The following is a 13,698-nucleotide window of genomic DNA, read 5'->3' as shown; positions in this document are numbered from 1 at the left end:
CAGCAGTCCCTTTGGCTTCCTGACTCAACAGAAGCTTGGCTTCAAGCAACACAATTGAAGGGCAGAGTGAAATGTGTGGTTTACCTGCTGTGGAAAGAAGCACTCTTCCGTCTTTTCCCTTGCTCGTCTGCCGAGTGAGGATTTGCATAGTCTGCAAATCAGCCAGGCTGAGGTATGAAGACCACCCAGATGATCCTATGGCAAATACCCTCCCTGTGATCCAACCCATATACTTTGTGGCCAAGCAGATGGCTCCCTGGCCTCTGAGTGGCCTCTGAGGACCTTAACCTCAAGCGTACCATGTCTGTCTTTGGCAGGACAGCAGCATGAGATTGGTTTGTTCTTTGCCGAACTCCAAATCCAAAACCGCATTCTTTGTTCCGAAATATGGTTTACCGAGGTGTGGTTTAACAAGGTCATATGCTATTTCAGACGTGTAACAACCAAAATGTAGTTGGAAAATCAAAGAAAATGAAAAACAGCTTATTACACTCAAGTACCCAACAATTATATGCGAGTCCTCCATGATACACAGTTAAGAAAATAGGAGAGGGCAAGCAGAAACCTCAAGGAAACATAAATCACAGGGAAAGGAGAGGGGAGGATGGCAGCAATCTGGGAAGGACTTCAAGAGGCCATCCGCTTTTTTTCTTAGGGCAAAATCACTATCTCTGTCATTCCCTACAAACGCTTGTCTTATCTTAGATGAGATAAGACAAACATCAAACACTAGTAATGGGGATTCCACAGCCTCTCCAGGCAATCTGTCCCAGGGCTTCACTATCTCTGCTTTTAATTCCTTGCCTAAGTCTTTCTTCCCTTACTTTGAGTCTGTTTCTTCCTGTCGTATCCACCAGGGACAAGAAAATGAGTAGGAATCGATTTAGAGAAATTACACTGTGTTTTGAAGAAGGGATGGCAAATGGTTTTTCTTTACAAGTTCATCATAAGTTGTTCTGCCTTACAAATAAGAATTTTTTTTTTTGCCTTCTCTTTTTCTTTTTTTAGGGCCAAATACATTTCCATGTGCAAACTGCTGGCAAATTGATCTGCTGCAGAAAAAACACCAGTAACAGTAAATCCCTGCAAAGATATGGAGACGGGCAGGAAAACTGAAATCTTTCCTGAACCTATTTAATAGTGTCCCTGTTAGAGGTCTGAATCAACAAAACCTGGAAACCTGCCAGGGTCTTCAGTCCTGACACCTAGAAAGGTATGAGCAGATTTGATATTCTTACCTGTAAGAACATATGCTGAAGTTTTCAGATGTATTCTGGCTTGGCCAGATAGTTCCTCTCAGGCAACAGGAGTTTTACCACTGACGTGATTTGAGAGCTTTTAATAATTGGTGGGAAATAGAGTCTTTCTGAGTGCAGGCTGCAGCATCATTGTATTGCATTGCCAGAAAGAAACCAGCACACAGTTAGCAAAACTGATGTTTTTTGAGAGTGGTGTCCTGTTCCCATGGCAGGACATTAGTCAGCGTGGATGGCCACATTCAGCTTGTCCCACATTACCTACACAAACATGCATTTGCAGAAGCCAAAGGGCAGATCCGCTGCAGGGCATGAGCTGTCATAGCTTCACTGACTTCCGCTGCGTAGCAGTGATTTCCATAAATTAAGAACCTTGTCGCCAAACATCTACATGCTTGGTTTCCTTCTGTATTTACAGAAATACTCTCCACAGGCTACACGTTAAAGGGAGAGTCAACCCTCCATATGCAGGCTGATCTCAGCTCCTTTTGGATGTATTCATGAACATGTTATGGTTGTGAAAGCAGGCCTTCAGCTCAGCTTGATTATAAACACTTCAGTACTTGCTAGTAGGTATAGAACAACCAGATTTTTAGAAATTGAATGAAAAAAACCCCATGCTTTACAACCACATTAGTTCTGCATTGACAACAACGTATTTAAGATGGCATTAGTGCAATTTATGTGGGACAGTTGTTACAAGTAAATATTCAGTGTGTTGTAAGTTTTGCCACAGAAATGGGTTTGATAGCATAGTGGGGAGAACCTTTTCAGACTTTAATGCTTACATTACATATCCAACAAACAGTAATAATGCTTATGAAAAGGTTTGGCATTTGTCTTTTATTGAGATTCTACTCCCAAGATTTAAACTATGGCATAAAGATACAACTGCAAGGTGGTGTAACTATAGAGAAGAAAAAAAATCATACCCAGACATAAACTGATTACAACGGCTTAAATGAAAATAAGTCAGGTAAACTGTTTTAAGCCTCTTCTGAAAAGATAAATGGCATTTTCTTCAGGTATCTGCAAACAAAAATACTTCTGTCAGCAAGGCAATAACCAGCAGAATTTCAGCATCAGAATTTTCAGGTTTTGGTGAGAAATGGCATAGGAAACTCCAAGTAGGCACAGTCTGTGCGCAAAATTAAATGCTTCAAATTTTGTAGATCAAAATTCTGCCTGTCACAAACATTCAGGCTAATGCTGTAAGGCCCGGAGCAGCTGGGCACTCTGCTTGCGAGAGCCTCCTGACAGAAATTGTCTCACACCACCTAAGTCTACCAACGGTGCAAAAGTTTGATGGGGCAGGACACAATCTGCTACAAACTCCTGATCTGTAGAAATGGAGAAGCACATGTACAACTTTCCATTCATGATCAGATCATGTGTAGTGCCAGGCCTGTTCTCTTACGCAACCCATCTTGAGGTTGAGTTTTGCAAGAACTGACTTTTCATCATTTGATTTTGTAAATGCAACACATCCATTACCTGCATTGCACATTATTTTCCCTGGACTGAAAGGGGAAAAAACAGAGAAGTAACAGGCCATTTTTCAGAAGAGTATGTGTCTTCCTTTCCCTCTCTCTGACTTAATGCTATTACTTCCCGAAAGAATAGGGGCACATATCCAACATAGCACAGCCCTGAGAGACTTCCCTAAGCAAACTGCTCCACTTTATTGTTCTTCAGCATCTCTGCATAGCTGGAGCAGAACGTGGCCTCAAGTCTCTTACTCATCTCCTGCCTCTGTGTGCGATCATAGGCATTCCTCATCAGCGTTGAAAGGTACTGTCAGCGCAGCTATGATTTCTTTTTCATTCCCTGCCTGACATGCTTACAATGGCAAAAGCTCTAGAAGCAAGATCCATTTGGCAAAAAAGTCACAATTGCCAACACACCCAAAAGGAACTACTTTACCCAAAAAAATCCACTGATGTTTTAGCAGAGGTGCCTGGGAAATCTGTGCTAGCAAACCCTCTCCAGTGTAGGCAAGATCTCCTCTTTGTTTTTCCTTCCTTTCACTACAGGGCCCCTGTGTCATCATTTGAGGCATCTAGAAGCTCATACGCAACCTCACAGTTACATGGGGAGTCCCAGACCTTCTGTCCACCGCCCTGCTGTGTGCTCCAGCAGTGTGGGGCAGCATGTGCCCAGGAGGATCTGCTTCCCCCCTCCCCGTGCTACCAGAACCCAGACCAGGCTTGGCAGCTCAGGGGAGGAATGCCTCAAAGACCTCGGTGTGACTTCGCAGCACAGGCGAATCCCTGGGAAGCTCTGCCAGCCTCCCAGTCATTCTTAGCAACAGGCTGTAGCAAGCCAGATGTAATAGTGTATTTATTAGGTTAACATGCAAGGTTTAATAAACATGTTGTTGAGAAGGAGATACAACAAAACCAAGGGCGTGTATTCAGCTCAAGAGGGCTCCCCTGCTGCATTCAGCCAGTAGTTCCAAAAGCCAGCCTAACCTTTGGGACAACCATCACAGCTCTGAACAATAACAAAGATATAGACTTTCTATATATTGCTCTTTTCCTTGGTGGTTTTACACACCTGTACACTCATCCCTAAGGATTATCTTTAACCCCCAGCTCCAATAACTGATTCAACCAGGATGTCAGCTTGTATCTATCTGCCTTACTAATGAAATCCCATCCATCACCAGCTCAGCAGCTGGTGGGAAAATGGCTTTTGAAATTCATCTTCACAAAGGGCAGGCGTAGAGGGGTGGCTGAGAGCCACATTAACTTTGAGTTCGTGTAAGTCTATATGCATAACATCTCTGACAAGAACTATTTATTTATAAACCCATAGAGAGAATAAAGAATGCAGCCCATTAGTACTGTAAAGTAGAGTTTAAACATAGGACAAGCAAGTAAGCTTTGACAAATAGTAACCTTGGGAAGGTGATCTCCAGACATAATTTGCTTAGTGGAAACAGAGAACAACCAGTAAGTCTCCTTCCATGGCAACATCCTCATTTACTCCCTGAAATCATCGGGACTTCCTCCCAGGAAACCAGAACAAGGCACTTTCTGCCCTGTGGATATTGTGCTGCTCTCTCTGCCCAGGTCTTAGTCATTACTCTTACTCAAAAGTCAGCAAAATGCGCTGTTGCTGTCTAACCATAAACTTGAGTGGTCTTGTATCAAATTACCCATAATTTGCTATTGGGGTTATCAGCTATTTTCCAGATATAATCAGGACTCTCTTCTAAAGTAATGAAATTAATTAGGTTCGCTAATAATGTGAGAAGTTTTCTAATTAACCTCCTCCGTAGCACGACAAAACACCTTTCTCGTTCCGTCCCAGTAACTCCTGCCCAATAGGACTTCAGCAGCATCCTGAGCTGGTACACCCGGGGAGAGACATCAAGCGCCTTATTATAATTAGTATTTTATGACACTTAAATTGGAGATCTCTGACTAATGGCATTAACTGCCGTGAGCTAAATGCTATGAAGAGCTAGAGGAAATCTAAATTTTGGCCCAGGGAATATTGTTTACTTCTGCTGAGCAGCAGGGGAAAGGGGAGGCCTTGCTTATTAGGAAGAGAAATCAGAAAAGCAGCCACCTAATTTCCTGTCATTTGTCAATTTACAAAACACACTTGGATGCTGCTCCTTTATAGAAGTAAGTCAGAAACAAACAACAAATGTGCAAGACAGTTTAGGAAAAGCCAGCTAACAGTGTCCTAGTGCTGGATGCAGGTGGTTTGTGCTACCATCTCTCCTTGTCCATCAGGCTCACTCCCAAGGCAATCACCAACTTTTTTTGATCCAGCCTCTGATTTGGAAATCCTTACTTCAGGTCTCTTCAAGGAGAAGGAGGGGCCCAGAATGGGGAGCACAGGCCCCCTGCTGTGAAGCTGTTTTGAGATGTGAAGGAACCACCAGGCTCTGTCTCTTGGTTTGAAAGATGGGAGAAGTTAAGAGCCTGGCAGATGCCCAAGTGTGGCTGCTACACAGCTGCTCCAGGTACATCTGCCATCCTAACTTCATCCAGTCATCAGCCCACAGGCATATCAATTGAGGTTAACATCCTCACACTTTGCATTACAGGAAAATCTGGTGTTACTTTTGTCCTCACTGGTCTTTGCATTCAGCTGGCTGTGACTATGGGATATAGGACTCCTTCCAAGCCCCTTGCAGAAGAACTTGCCTACTTTAGGCCCTACATGGAAAGCCCTGTAAGTCCTATCAGACCCCAGATAGCAACTGTCCTTGGGTTGTGTCAGCCTGCATGTAAGCAAAACCCATCCTCAACACCAAGTCCCAACAAGACTAAACTTGCCCAAGCCTAAAGCATCTCCAACCTCTAAGCAGGCACAGCTCCTGAAGCTTTTGATCTAACAGCTGCATAAGTCCCCATTTTAACATGAAAATGAAGGCAGGGAGCTTTTTCCACTGTAGGTATCACCCAAAAGATTTCTATGCCATAAGTCATTAGCACTGTAGCTGTAACCGTAACTCTGAAATAAACTAATTTTCTAAATTATTGTGAGAGCAAGTTTCCCCCACACACATTACCTGTAAGGCCAAAGTAGGCTAGCTTTTAAGAAATACTGTTAACACTTCACTATAAACAGAGGTATGATCTTTCAAGCAAGTAATGGCAGTTTGCCCTGTGGCTGAATAAAAAAATAATGTTACTTGCCTAGTGAACAGCCTCAAAAGAACCAGCGTCTTACTTGTAAAGATGAAAAAATACTGTGTAAGATGCAGCTGTTCATTCAAGCCTTCGTAAAGTTTAATGATATTGTGGAGGGTGTGGCTGCTAATGTAAACTGTAAATAATTCCTTGAAAGTAATTTATGGGAAGGGAGCTTCCAAAGGTCTTGTGTGTTTTTCTCCCCCAGTCAGTCATACTGACTTACACTAGAACAGCTGTGCAGAGGCTTGGGGGCTACTGGGCTGAGTAAGTTAGGCCCAGCAAGAGCAGTACTCCTGAACTGAGCTAGTGATTCTCAGGGGTTTTAAGGATGGAGTTATTGGTGCATCGCAATGCCCGACACCTTTTTGTGTCTGCAAGTCCTTTTGATCTTTAATTTTTCCTCATTCCCTTCTACTTTGGAGACAAGTGCTGGAAGTCCTGCCAATTTTTGCAGTGCCTTGGCCAGCTGCTTCGCACACACGCACGCAGCAGTGACATCCTCCATCCCTCCACTCATTCGCAGTGGCAGACAAAGCCAAGCTCCGGCCCCGCTGGCAGCACAGATGGCCCCGGGGCTGTGCTGTGGTCGGCGTGTGGTTGCTCTGATTTAGAATTCCTCCTCACTGTTATTTACAAATACCTTTTTCTCTCTCAAATCTTCCGTTTGTGGCTATACATGCCCTCCATCAAGAAACTGCGTGCCAGTTTTAGTTCTCCTTCCTGCCGTGGTATTTGTAACTGACAGTAATTAACGCCTTTCTGGAGCACGCTTTATTCATATTCCTGTAACTGTAAATACCATCCAGCATGCGCGCAGGGCGGCTCTCACCTCATCATTGCCTTTAGGCCTGTTAGGGTTTGCATTTTGTGGTCAGAGCAGAAACAGAATGTGGGGTTAGCTGTCAGTGCTACCATGGTTAGCCTAAACCTTCCTGTAGTCACCATTAAAGCCCCATTCCTAAAACTGGAGGTTTTAACACGAAAAAGAGGTATATTTCAAACAGAAGTGGATATTTTAACTTCCTTCCCCCTCCAAAGCAATACGGCATTAAAATCTACCTTTTTTTCCTCCTTTTTTAACCAACAGAAGTAATATATAGCAGAAGTCAGAGCACCTGGATTATTTATCTCTGAGACCACCTTTGCCTTTTGTGGAGACACCTTGCTTTTCCTTGGTGCTTCCATCTCCCTGTAACCGTCATTCAGTTTTCTCAAAGACTTCAGTGGGAAAGGTCTCTCTGTGTGTTAAACATTATGGTAAAGACTCTCTGGTCACATTCAATGGAGAGTGAGCTGAGCAGGCTCATCTCGCACACCATGCTGTTGATCTGCCTTGACCTTAGTCACACTACTCCAGCTTCACTCCTAAGCCTGAGCCCCTTTCCTTTCACAGGAGGCCTCATTTCATATGCAGGCTTTATTTCTCAAGTGTTGTAATGACCAAAGTCTCAAGCATACCAAGGGAAAAAATTACATTTTGAAAGAAAAATATTGATTTTTCCCTCACCATTTTAAGTCTCCTGCCTGCGAATAATGCACAGATTTCTTTTTTTTCCCTTTCCAAAAGGATAGCAGATGGATATTTCACCCATTTTCAACCTGGTTAAAATTCCCCCCCTTCCCTGCCCCCAAAGCCCCTTTTTACCCCGATCTAAGGTCCTGCAGAGAGGCAGGAGAGTAAGGGCTTTTCCATTCGCTGTTATGGGCATCCTCCATGCTTTTCTGTTTGTGTATGTCTTTATTTCTAAAGCTAGAATTGAGGAAGGGATAGTGATAAACTATTCCTCTTGGTTTACATGTAAACTGTTTAAGCTTTATCATTAATGTATGCAGGGGACATGTAGAAACATGGTGGAAGTATATGTACGTAATCTCATATGATGAGACTCAAACCATCAGCTTGTCCTCAAAATCTAAATATTTTTCAGTATATCAACACTGCTAAACTATGTCATGGACTGAATATTTCCACTGGAGGAAAATTTGATCCTTTAAATTAGTTAGGGAGCATATCAAGAGAGCTTCAACTACAAATTTCTGGCATCTCAGTTTGTATGAAATCTTTGTTCACACCGCAGCCCAGAAAAAGCAATAACAATGTGAACTGATATTACCCTGCTGTATTATAATACTTCAACATACCACATGTGGTACTGATATTACTGACAGAAAATAACTAGTGCAAGCCCAGTTGTTGCACTCCTTAATAGGCACCCTTCCCATGCTTTTCAGCAGTTTTAAGACTGTCATTCAGCTTACCTGAAGTACTAATGAAGCTCGGTGCAATAGACTGGATTACATTTTGCATAAAGGTTACAAAGCATAACGTGAATTGCACACAGAGAGGGAGTACTGAACCCGCGGTGAGGAGAGGCATGAAATGAAGAGCTGGAGAAGGAGGGATGCTTACAGCCTTCAGACAAAGAAGAGTTTGCAAGGAGAAACAAATGCTCTCCATATGCCTGTCCAGAAAGCTGCCGGCCTTCCTGCAGAATGGGATTGGTGTGAGGATAGGAAGCAACAGCCAAATCCCAAGAAGGGGTCTAGAACAGGGTGTCTGTCACAGTGCATGGCTCACTAGCCACCAGCAACATCGGCCTCACTGGGGTTAGGCAATACCTACGAGAAGCAGTACCAAGCATTGCCCTTGTCCCGTTTCCTTCACAGAGAGCCCTGTTCCTCCCTGCACCAGTACAGGGCTGCTTCTTTGCTGGCTTGGCTATCTCCTGAAACGCTGGCGCTCGCCAGAGCAGGAAGCTTGGTGAAGAATAGCGAGAGCTAACTCTAGCACCCCATGGGGCTGGGGAGGCAGCAGAAATCAGAGCACCAGCAGAGAAAAAAGGCTGATAGGTACAGCATTTATGAAGAAAAAACAATCTAATTACAAGTGTAGACAAGGGACTAATTGCAAAAGCTAAACAATTAGACATGTATAAATTAATACTTAATTCATACCACTAGTGATGGTGATTAGCAACGCCTGTAAGAACTAAATATTTAGAAATAGACTCTTATTCACACAGAGAAATATCTTTCTGCATGGACAGCCCAATTAATTATTACCAGTGCAATTGGCTCGGTAGTTCAGATGTGACTCCAACGGCCAAGGACTAACAGTCATTGCTATCTAGGCTGGATGTCAGCTGCAGACATTCATTCAACGAACTGTTGTAATGAGCTCAAAGTCTCTAGCAGACCCAGAAATGAATTAAAAAATAGGGCGCTTTTTTTTACACAAATGCAGAAATCTAGCTTCCACTTCAGGAGGCCTGTGAGACACGCCGGGGTTGTAACCCTTACTGTTTGCCCCCTGCACGAAGCCCAGTGGGACTGCCTTGCCAGGAGACCATGCAGCAGAGACAGAGCTGGATGTGAGGTTTGAGTAACCGCCTGCTCGGCCATCAGCTTAACCCTTGTTATCAATGGCCAAGCAAAACTCTTAGCTCTGTGAGCTGCCTTTGACTTTAGCGCTGTTTCCAACCAGGGGCAATATAGCAGCTACAAAGCACAAATGCAGCCCAGGGCTGCCTCTACTCACAGACTTGCACTGCCCTTTTCTTGCAGTTACATGAGCAATAGTGGCAATGTATGGAAACATGTCTACAGCGCACGTAGAGACACTCGCACTCCATAGTTTGATTATCTGCGCTGCTTAAAACACACACACACACACACATTCACAAAATCCTTATTTTTCCCAAGTACTGTATTCAAATTAAATATTCATCTCCCTTAAAAAGCAATTAAATTTTACTGTCTAGTAATTTGCAAATCTAAACAGCAAATGTAGAAAAATAATTAGCATGGTAAGAAATCAGTTATTTCTCTGATAAGCTCATAAACCCTTTTAATTAAAATCACAATATTTTTAATTGCTAAAGGGAATATTTTGTTTATAATAGCAAACATTTCTAAGTTTTAATTTAAGTTCCAATCTAATATTGTGATAATTGAGAAATGGCCTCCAGGGGGCAACAGTATCCACCAAACAAAATAATGTGCATCTCCACGCTACCAAAGGATTTTCTTGCCTGAAAATGTGTCTTTGTAGGATACAGGAAAGGTAAGTTGGCCTATACAAACTCTGACAAGTCTTCTGTGAGCATACACTGAGGGAAACAATTGCCATTCATTTAAAAACACACTTATTTAAAAAGTTATTATTAATCAAGATACAACAGTATACTTCCAGTAACTCTATGCATGCAAACTAAAATACAATCTCTAACCGAATGTATAAAAAGACGTGATTTGCTTTTTAAGCTTTCAGACATGTTATTTTGAAAATATGTGAAATACCTTGGAGTAGCCATGTTGTGTCACTTTTTCTGCCAACAGCAACCTAATGACATGTAAAGGATTTATGAAAATTAGGGGTTGACAAACCTGGTGGCCTGATAGAGGTCAGGCTGCCACCACTCCGTGTTCCCCAGTCCAGCCAGTAGCACGGCTGAGCATAGGTATATGCCCACATGGCCAACCACACATACAGGCATGCCTAGCCATCACGCAAACGCTACCAAACAGCCTCATCCTGTTCCCTCACTGCTGGTCAGGACGATGGTCCATTAGTAGGAAATATATACACAGATATGCACAATATGGATCCCTCTAGTAGCTGGCCCCTGGAGCAGCCCAGAGGAGACAGGGTAGGGGCTCGGGTCTCTCACGGGGTTGCTGGGGCTCTCCACCCTCCCAGCAACATGCTGGGCTCCTCTGTCAGGCTGAGGAGCCACATATAATCACATAACCTAACAATGAGCACATCCAAGTTGTACATGATGGATGGTAAGAAGCACAGTCTCAGTGCTAGGCCACCAGCATTCATCAACCAGAAGAAATATTTTAAAGAAACCATTGAGTTTCTGTCTTGGGTACCTTTGAAACTGCCATCTCCTGAGGACATTGATCACAAGGTGTTACTACCTGGCAGCCACTTAGTGGTAGCTGCCTGATACTAACTTTGTAAAATATTGTCCCTACTTCAAGTAATCGTCAGCACTGAAATCCACCTTTGCTACTACAGAAAAAAAAAAAAAAAAAGCTATTCATTATTTATTGTGCCATTATATTTAACAACCTAGTCAAGATCACGTTGCCTAACTTTCTGGGAAAGGAATTATCCCAGAAAGCCTAAAGAACAAAACTACAAGGACACACATAGGACTGAAGGAGAGGAAAGGTAATGAATTTTACAAGTGTGGGCCCTATAAATTGATCTCAATTCTACATGTAAATGCAGGTACTCACCTTGTGGAGGAGTATGAGATAAGAAGTTAGTAGCTGAAAAAACCAACATCTAAAGGACAAAGAATATGGTCATATCTCCAGGTGCCATTTCTTAAAAATTAAAGGGAAAGATAATTAAAGCAGAAGAAGACTGAAGATAGGAGGAAATCACAGCAGTCAAGAACTTGACACTCAAGGAGACAGAACTCTCTTCCTTCTGGACACTGCCCTGAAGATCTGGACTGAGGTAGATGGTAGGAGGAGAGTCAGTTTAGCGCAGGAATGTGGTCAGATACTGTCACTTGTCTTGTGATTTTCCAAGATGCTTGAGTAATATTGAGATCCAAAAAGCTCAGCTGCTACTTGAGTATAACATTGCCCACTTGGCGATCTCTTGTTTCTGTTTTACGTTTCTCTTTGATGTCTACATGGCAGTCAGAATATAACCTTAAATGAAACTTTGTCATGTGTAACTTGGTAGTTTCATCCTGGATTTGAGATCCCGGTGGAATATTTTCCTTCATTTTGATCATAAAGAAGGAACTATATTTTGACAGACCTTTTAGCTTCCATTCATCTTGTTGCTTTTGTAGTTTACCATGTCCAGGCTTGACTAAGCATTGATCAATCATCCATTGAGCACATGACTCAGATAGCATAAAGCACAATGAAAGCTGCGTTTCTCTGACTGCAGAAGATTTTAATAAAAGGAAACTCCTCTTTGAAGAATGCCAACTTTTTTCACCTTACAGTCAAAGGGAGGTCCAATCAACCTTAGAATAAAAAGAAGTCAAAATAACTATCTTCCTACATGTGAACTAGTATTTCAGAGTCCATCTTAAATGCCTTTAACTGAAACAATTCAAAAGAAGTTGGATTAAACATCAGTTAGCATGGTGTTAGTAAAGCTGTCCTCAACCAAATAAACATCATATGTAATTTTTTGTTGTTGTTCCTGTTATTTAAAAATGGAAATTTTTTAATTGTTGGAGGAGGGAAACTCTATGTCACATAATTATTTAAAATTATTTTTACATTTTTATATAATTTTGTGTAATAAAAAACACATACTACTTGGTTTTGTAAAAAAACCAAAAGATTTCACAAAGATGTAGAAATGTATAATTGCATTAAGAAGAACATGGGAGAATAGAGTCACAATATCAATATATTCCTGTGTTACTTAATTAAATAAAAACTAAAGTAACCACAGTTAATTCCAGGACCAAAACCATACTGGCCATTTCATTTTGAGAGGTATTCCACGGCTTTCTACTCTGCTAAATTGTGCCCAGTGATCTGCATTTTTGTTCATTTATTTGTTCACAGGTAATGTTTCTTGTAGCAAGTTGTGATGAGTGCAAGATTTCATATTAAAAAAACAAAGGACTTACTTGGGCATCAGCTATTAATGAACTGGTTTGTATCATTTCTGACCTTTTGTAGCCAGATATTAAGATATATCAAAATAGTCCTTCATACATTGGATGAGAAAACCCACATCATTAAAAGTCTGAGAAACAAAGGAAAACAAAACCATCAGTAAAACCAAACCTCAATAACCAGCTAAAGTGAGTAGAAATATGAAGAAATGCTGGCAGGTAACACAGAAAATCAAACACCTGAAGCTGTGTGCCTTAAGGAAGAATGTGTCTGGGACCAGCTACAGCTGTGAGGTTGTTCTCTTATACCTATTTCATAGCTGGAAAGTGGAAGCTGAGAACATCTTTTGCTATGTGTGAGTGATTGGGAGTGTGGGACTGCCTCGCAGGGCACGTCTGCACATATCACACATCAGTTGTCGTGACAGCACGAACTCTCCTTGCATCTAAGTAGACCATTACTGTGGGTTTTCCACCTGATGCTCACCAATGCAACATGTCCAATCAACTGTGCAACTTGTTTAAGTCATCTCCACCAAGGCTATTAAAGTGGAAGCTTTACTGGAAGTTCAGGCGCTGTGCAAAGCTTTTCCTCAGGAGAGCCTCCCCACTCATGTTTATTAATTATACTGGGTCCCAAAGCTCTTATTTTCTTATTATTTGCTCATTTAGTAAACTAGCATTGTAGGCTAATAGAAGAATAGCTATCTGATCGTGTCCTTTTGGAAATTATTAGTCTGTTTTTGTGGGTGTATCCTTTTTTTTCATAAAATCTGGAAGCATCTGAAATTGTTTCTTAGCAACCCTTTTCAGTTTGCCATTTCCTTCTATTCAGCTCCCCAAAGAGTGCTTCTAAAGCTGTAGTAAGGTTGGCCATTTCAGAGAAGCAGCTATTATTTTTCCTCTTGTATGAATGGTGAGATCGTGCCCAGATACCACAGCCTGATAGGAATATTCTCCAGTATATTAAAAACTATCCTTGAAACAATGAAATACTTTTAAACTGACATAATAGCTGAATTACTGGCAAGAATACTGATAACTGTATCTATTGTTCTTGGCAAGGACACAAGAGGAAAAGGACAGCTACTTCCTTATTGTTCTGTGTAGAAGGTTAATTTTGTCTCAACCAAAGCTTAGACATTTATCTGAATCTACAAATGTACTTCTCACCTT

The 13,698-nt window shown here is 41.8% G+C and overlaps 1 protein-coding gene across 2 annotated transcripts in view; it reads right to left on the bottom strand.

Moving 5' to 3' along the window:
* The window catches only part of LOC115336566 (tubulin polymerization-promoting protein family member 2-like), a 90,028-nt gene that overhangs the window by 13,461 nt on the left and 62,869 nt on the right, over nt 1-13,698 (bottom strand). The window contains exon 1 of one of the 2 annotated variants that reach the window (XM_041120748.1): nt 1,239-1,257. The exons of the other annotated variant lie outside the window; for it this stretch is intronic. The gene's annotated coding sequence lies outside the window, so the exon portion shown is untranslated. Of the gene's footprint in view, nt 1-1,238; nt 1,258-13,698 lie in introns of those variants that run through there. 2 annotated transcript variants of the gene reach the window in all.

The sequence above is a fragment of the Aquila chrysaetos genome, chromosome Z (genome assembly GCF_900496995.4).
Source record: "Aquila chrysaetos chrysaetos chromosome Z, bAquChr1.4, whole genome shotgun sequence".
Lineage (NCBI taxonomy): Eukaryota > Metazoa > Chordata > Aves > Accipitriformes > Accipitridae > Aquila > Aquila chrysaetos.
The sequence above is the reverse complement of the archived record's forward strand: the minus strand, read 5'-3'. Positions and strand labels throughout refer to the sequence as shown.